The sequence below is a fragment of the Olea europaea genome, chromosome 10 (assembly GCF_002742605.1).
Source record: "Olea europaea var. sylvestris chromosome 10, O_europaea_v1, whole genome shotgun sequence".
Lineage (NCBI taxonomy): Eukaryota > Viridiplantae > Streptophyta > Magnoliopsida > Lamiales > Oleaceae > Olea > Olea europaea.
Window position 1 is genome coordinate 1,376,662 of NC_036246.1, and position 7,835 is coordinate 1,384,496.

Genomic DNA, 7,835 nt, shown 5'->3' on the forward strand with positions numbered 1-7,835 from the left:
TAACAGTCGGCCCGCTTAATAGTCAATGGGCTGACTAAATAGTCAATCCAAATAATGACCGACTGTTAATCAGTCCAAATTAAAAAAAAAATTGTTATTGGGTTGACCATAATAGTCGGCTCACTTAACAATCATGGGCTGATTGTAACAGTCAGCCTATGACAATTGGGCCAACCGGCTGTTAACAGTCGGGTTAACAACCAGGAACGCTGTCGACAGTTTTTTCTGCTTTTCTCGTTGGAAAATCTCCAATTCCGACGAGAAAAGCTTGTAAATATCAAAATTCACATATTATTCTCCAATTTAGATCCATATTCATACTTCTACACTTACATAACCAATAATACATTCCAAAAACCTCCACAAATTCAACATTCACACATAATATAAAAATCTAAACATTAATCTAGTTAATTAACAATTGGAAGCTTACCTTAACAAAAAGAAGGTCGCCGGAGATGAACTGAAAACGTCTCTGACCGACTGGAAGCTGACCGTCGCTTTTCCTTGGTTTTGGTCAATTGTAAGCAGATGGAAAAGTGACCGTCTGAGGGTATTTTGAGATTTTGACCTCTAAAATCAATTTTTGTTTTTTTTTTTTTTTTCTAAAAACTGGTCAAAGGTTACTTTGGAAATACACATGGGTTATCGGGTCATTTTCAATGATTTCCTCGTTTGAAAGGCTCGGGAGGTTATGGCAAAAGGGGAGTCGGGCAATACCCTGAGGGAGATTCGGACGGCTATGAAGTTGAGGAAGAAGTTGATGACCAACTAGGAACGTCCCATTTACAATCTAAGAAGAGTAAGTTGTTGATATCTTACTTTGTAATTGGTAAAAGTACTATTCTACTTGTTTAAGTCTAGTTCCTCAGAATGTCTATATTGTGTTTCAATTTGGCTACTGAAGACATCTGCATTTAGGCTCGTGATATCTTGTGGAATTTCTGCATTTCTTGAATTCTTAATGTGATATGCTGTCAAGTTTTCGGCTCCATTTCTTTGTGGGAATCGGGCTAAGCTCATTATAGAAGAAAAGTTGAAGAAATTTTAAACAAATGAATCACCTGTTTTCAATAGGATCGATAAAATCAAGAATATACTGTTTATTATCTTTTTCAGTGTAATTACACAGCAATGGTTAATTCTGTGATTATTGTTTTTTCGAACTTGTGAATTCTCTGTTGAAAGGTGCTTTTGATAAGTAAACTTCTCTGTCTCTGCAGTTATTTGCATTATATGAAAATGATTGGCAAATCTTCATGTTAGTGCAATCTTACTCTGCCTGTAGTTGTGCTCTTTCGTCTTGAAGTAATTTGTTTTTGGTTCAGACCTTGCTCTCGTCTAATTACTAATGCAGCAGAACCTAGTGTGTGAATATTTGGGAGTTTATAAATTATCCATATTTTGCATTCTTTTGGTCATTTTTTATATGTTTACCAAATCAGTTATTCCTTTTGATTAATACAGGCCAAGAAAAAAGTGGCATTAGTTCTCCAGAAGCTGAAAAAATACGAGCTACCAGAGCTTCCTTCTCCACGGCATGACCCGTAACTTTTTTCTCTCAATCTCTTATAGGCATATAAGAAGATTGGATTCGGAAATAAAAATCACGTCCCTGTTGGTGTCCATGTTGTCTTTGGAGGAGTTGTTCAAAATACGCTCCTTCAATGGAAGTTCCACGAGACAGTGCAAGTTTGCTGTGGTAACTTCCCCAAAGAAAAAAATAAGGAGATGGTTAGCATGCTAGCAAGATTGAGTGGTGACATTGTGGTCAACATGCATAATGTGAGAACTATTATCATGTTCCGTGGCAGAAATTATCGGCAACCGAAGAATTTGATGCCTGTCAACTCCCTTACAAAAATGAAGGTTTGTATATTTAATCTTACCTTTTTTTTTTTTTCTGATTTATGCAAGTATTGTTTTTAGATGTTTATCCAAGTTCATGTAGAGTGAATTCTATGGTGTCTTTAATTTTATTGAGGTATAATGATCCTGCCTAATTTTTCATCCGTGAGAGTGGCTCTTAAGACATATTTCCTTTACTTACAATGCATAATTACAAAAGGCTAAGAAGCCTTGAGAGATTGCATTTTGGACAGCCATGAACTGATATTTCTTCCAACCTTGGTAGCTAAAATGAGTTGAAAATTAGAAATATAGCGAAGTGCATTCTTTCCTCACATGGGAAATTTAGCCCCTGTTTGGGCTCCATTTTTTACAAATACATTTTTCTTTTTCTTATTTTCAACCACACATTTTCCAATAAAATAATATTACACATACACTCAAAATTTTTTCTTATTTTTTTACCACACATTTTTCAAAAACTCGCTATTCGAAAATACATTTTCTCCCTAAACTTACTTTTATTGGAGCCCAAACCAGGGCTTAGTCTTTTAGCAACAGTTTGTGTGCAAGAATTGGATTGCTAGTTACGATCTTTTCAATCTCTTGGCTTACTGCATTTGCCAAGTGTTTTTAACTTGGTCTCCTTATTTGTTACTCAAAACTTTCTGAGCTTATACAGTGTAGTGAAATGTTTAACTATTGGTCTCTTCAACGTGCAGGCATTATTCGAAGCACGATTTGAGCAAGCACTTGAATCTCATGAACTAAACATAAAAAAAATAGAACAAAACCTTCGGCGGAAGGTCCTGACGATCCAGTTGCCATGGCAAGCATCCAGAGAGTGGTGTCCACGTTCTTTAGCACAATTGACAAGAGAGTTGGAAATCCTTATGTTTATCAGGATGACAAAGAAATACGAATGGAACCTGACGGCCTTCTACAACAACAGTCAGCAGAAGATGACAGTGGCCAGGAGGAGCTTGACTGCTTCATTGCTGAGATCGAAGACGCAGCTGATAAAGATTGGGATGCCGAGAAAGCAGCAGAGAAAGGAAACTGTTACACCCCTATCTGAAACACTTCGAAAAGTCTACCGCCGCGTCGCACGAGATGTGCAATACCCATCCAAAGTGGTTCCGAAGTGGAGCCACCATCTGCTAACACTAAAACACTTCGAAAAGTCTACCACCGCGTCGCACGAGGTGTGCAATACCCATCCGAAGTGGTTTCGAAGTGGAGCCACCATCTGCTAACACTAAAACACTTCGAAAAGTCTACCACCGCGTCGCACGAGGTGTGCAATACCCATCCGAAGTGGTTTCGAAGTGGAGCCACCATCTGCTAACACTACAAGACGCAGACAATCTACTGAACTGACCAAGGTGTCCTCACCCCCTGAATCCGAAGCGCAACTTAAGCCAAAGTTCTCTGTTGGAGGATCCGCCACCAATTTCAGAAAGAGATCTACGTTAAGATCCTTTCTGCCCCCAAGATTCAATTGATTTGACGTCTCCATGAGCTTAGTAGATGTGACGTATCAACTTTATGTTAACTCAACTCGGGAGGAGTAATTACCCGCCGACTCTATAGATGCGGCCGATTGACGCCTATGAACAGACATCTCACACCGTCAGATGCGTACACGTGTCCCACATCCAATGGTTTTCCTCATCTATAAATACCCAAGGTTTGATAAGAGGCAAAAGTAATGAAATTCTTACAACATAGCTTTCCATAACAAGCAAACATATATTCTCCTCCCCTTTATTTAGCACAACCTGGGTATTGTTCCGACCACTTGAGACTAACTTGACCGTCGGAGTGTATGCGGCTGCCACCATCCCCGTTGGTTTTGGCCATGTGCATCTGACCATGCGTTGACTGTGCGCAAGGAGGAATACGTGTAGTAGGTATCGGTTGGCCACATGGAGGGTCCAATTTACGAGGTCAACAAATTGGCGTCGTTTGTGGGAAACTTCCCGTCCAAAGTTCTGCATTCTCCACTGGAGAAACCATCGGAAAACTAGTAACTTATCCTGAAAAGGGCACGTCCTTGAAAAGGAGCAAAGTCGAGTTATAACCCAAGTTATTGTCACCCTTGAAAAAGGAGATAAGATGAGTTACAACCATGAAGACGAGAACCCTATGAGAGAGGCCTCTGAAGAAGAGGTGCTCCGTAACAATGTTACTCACCAGAAACCCCATCACCGACATCGCCAAGGTGAAAGAACAGCCATGCTCACTGAAAGAGTAACTCAAATAGCTGCGGGCATGAGAGACATCGCAATCCAAAATATGACGATGCATGAACTCCTCATACAAGCCCGAGGTCATCAGGACTTTCAAATGCCCCAAGGATCCTACCCAGTCCAAGAAGCCCCAACATCTCGCTCTCGAGGCCATGAGAGCCAGCACAGAGAGCGCCCCTTGAAAGAAAAGTGGGTGCAGAAGCCACATCCTATGTACAAGGGAGCTAGCTAGCAGAATCACAATTGAGGGACAATTTCCCTCAAAAATATGAAGCACAAAGGTCAATCAGCATCTTCGACCGAATAGGGCAGGACCCTAGTAATAGGGTCCACTCAGTGCGAAGATCACTTCGACAAGAACAGGAGCAAGAACAAGCACCTCCTGCTCCTAGAAATAGGAAGGAGAGAAGGAACTTAGTTGATTGGGGCAGTCGAGGAGAAGCACCTCCACATCCCCAGAACATTCAAGATGATAAAGGGTCAGATGGACATTATCGATCCTTTGATATTGATGATGATGATGATAACCTCCCTTTCTCAAGGAAAATTCGAAATTTTCCAATGCCTGTGAATTTCATGCCCCCTAAGATCCCCAAGTATGAAGGAAAGGGGGACCTAGAGAAACACCTCACAAAGTTCATAACACAAATGAGCCTCAGGAGAGCCTCGCCTATTTTGAAGTGCCGAGCCTTCCACTAAACCCTAAGCGGAGCTGCTGAAATGTGGTACAGCAGACTTCCTCCCCTGAGTATTAAGAGTTGGCCGGATTTAAAGAAGGCATTCTTGAACCAATACCTCTCACGCAGGGAAGGAGAGACCCCGGTGCAACTCCTGCAAGATATGAGGCAGGCCCCTGGAGAGACGCTGAAAAGCTGTCGCGCTAGGTTTACAGACGAAATCACGTATTGCAAGCAGATTACTGACAGAGAAGCCCTTTCAGCCTTGAAAGGGGGCCTCAACACGACGAGCTAGTAGAAATGATGGGCGCAGCAAAAATTCCACACTTACGACGAGCTGGTAGAAATGATGAGAGTTGAGATCGTCAGTTAAGAGATGATTGATCACAGAAACTTTTGTGGCGCAGGGACTCCCTCCGCCTCAGAGGTAGGTAGGTCGAGGACTCGCAGCACACTTTGTCACTCAGCAATGGACTTAAGCAGGTCATACAATAGCTCCCACCTCCGGACAGGTACTAGCTTCTGCCACGCTAAATACAGTCCTAGTGTTGGCATACGAGAATCTCCCTTGCGAAGCAGGGCCATTTGGAAGAACTGATAATAATAAAAAGAAGAAGAAGAAGTGGTCAAACCGGCCCTTGGAAGGGGCAAGGTTTGCACTTTTCACCAACTCTGTGGGCATGACACCAGCGCGTGCAGAGACGCTAATCGACGGCTAGATCAAAGCAACCCACCTCCTTCTAGAAGGAACGAATATCCTCATAGATCCGCCTTCTGAACAGGGAAGGAAGAGGGCCTAGAGAGCAGTCACCCCGGGAAAGAGAATCAAGGGACCGAAGAGGGTCCAGACAGAGAGATCAAGCCCCATTTTCTAGAAGCCAAACCATTAGGGAGATCGACACGATCATTGGGGGACTTCATATCGATGGCAACATCAGAAACGCCTAAAGGAATTATACAAGGGAAGCAAAGGACCCGCCAATGCTTACCTACATTGTCAACGAGTCCCAAGTGGTCAATAGGATGGCCCCAATCACCTTCTTCCAGGAAGATGCAGAAGGAGTTCATCACCCCATTTGTGATGCATTGGTTGTGAGAGCCGTCGTGACAAGAAACGGGCTCAAACACATGCTCGTCGACAATGGCAGGTCGGTAAATATACTATTCGGCTCCACTTCGACAAAATGCAAATTGAACATGGGTTGATCCCCATGATCGATCCACTGTTCGGATTTACTGGAAACAACGTCGTTCCATGAGGGCGGATAACTCTGTCCGTCGAGATGAGTTCAGCTCCTCTAGTGACCCAACACTTCATGGAATTCCTGGTGGTTGACCACAGATCGGCCTACCATGGGGTATTGGGAAGACCCGCCTTGAAAGATCTTTGGGCTGTCACCTCCATCCACTACTTGTGTATGAAATTTCCAACTGAACATGGGATTGCCACGGTACGAGGTGACCAGATGGGCTCCAGGGCATGTTACTTAAAATCTCTGCGAAAATCGGAGCCCCGAATTGTTAACGTGATCATAACCGAAGTTGCCAGTGAACCCAATTTAGACGTGGAAATGATCGACGCCCTTGAACAATGGCATACCTTCGAACAGGAGGAAGACGTCGACATGAAAGAGGCCCTTGAAGGGCACTCTCTGGATGAATTAGACCCCTGGATCACTCACTCCGAGCCAAATGCGACCCCAATGGAAGAATTTGAAACCTTCTTTGCCAACCCAGAGGACCCTAGTCAGGTCTTGCGAATAGGGAATGCACTGTCCCCCGAAGCAAAAGAAGAAATGATGAACCTCCTGAAAAGGAATTTAGATGTCTTCGCTTGGAAGCATGAAGACATGGTGGGAATAGATCCAATGATTAGTTTCCATCATCTTAACATCAACACCTCTTGTACCCCACATAGGCAGAAAAGACGTGCCCTCAACCCAGAGTGGTACGAGACACTCAAAGACGAAGTAGACAAACTTAGCCGCAGCGACTTCATCAGAGAAGCCATCTATCCAAAGTGGTAATCCAACCCGGTCCTAGTGAAGAAGCCCAATGGAAAATGGAGGGTATGCATAGACTTCACAAACTTAAATAAGGCATGCCCCAAAGACAGCTTCCCACTTCCAAGGATAGACCAACTTGTGGATTCCACCGCCGGACATGAACTCTTGAGCTTCATGGATACATACTCAGGGTATAACCAAATGCCCATGTTCTGACCCGATGAGGAGGCTACGTCATTCATCACAGACAGGGAACTGTACTGCTACAAAGTCATGCCCTTCAGATTGAAAAATGCTGGAGCTACATATCAGAGCCTGGTCAACATGATGTTTGCCGTACTCATTGGTAAAACCATGGAGGTCTACGTGGACGATATGCTAGTCAAAAGCCTTTAGGCTAACGAACACGTAAGTCACATCGACCAAACTTTTCAGATACTTAGAAAATATAAAATGAAGTTAAACCCCCTCAAGTGTACCTTTGGAGTGGCTTTAGGTCAGTTAGTAGGATACATTGTAAACCAAAGAGGGATTGAAGCGAACCCAGTAAAGATAATGGCCTTGCTTGAAATGAGGTCACCTCAGAAATCAAAACAGGTCCAAAGCCTCAATGGTTGAATAGTGGCACTCAATCGCTTCATTTTCAGAGCTACAGATAAGAGCTTGCCCTTTTTCAATGTGCTGAAGTAAGGAAATAAGTTATAATGGACTTCTGAGTGTGAAGCAGCCTTCCAAGTGCTAAAGAAGTACTTGGGAGAGGCACCCCTGTAGTCAAAACCTCAACCAGAAGAGTCACTACTATTTTACTTGGCTGTTTCGGACGAGGCGGTCAGCGCTGTCCTAGTCAGAGAAGAAAATGAACACTAGTTACCGGTATACTATGTCAACAAAGCACTCCTCCCACCTGAAACATGCTACCTAGACATGGAAAAATTGGTGCTCGCTCTCATCACAGCCTCAAGGAAACTGAGGCCATACTTCCAGGCCCACACAATTGAGGTTCTCACCAACTTGTCATTGAAGCAAGTGCTGCAGAGAACAGACACATCAGG

The 7,835-nt window shown here is 43.4% G+C and overlaps 1 pseudogene; it reads left to right on the forward strand.

Annotated features, from left to right (window-relative positions):
• Positions 1 to 694: 694 nt before the first annotated feature.
• The window catches only part of LOC111402807, a 14,246-nt pseudogene continuing 7,105 nt past the window's right edge, over positions 695 to 7,835 (forward strand).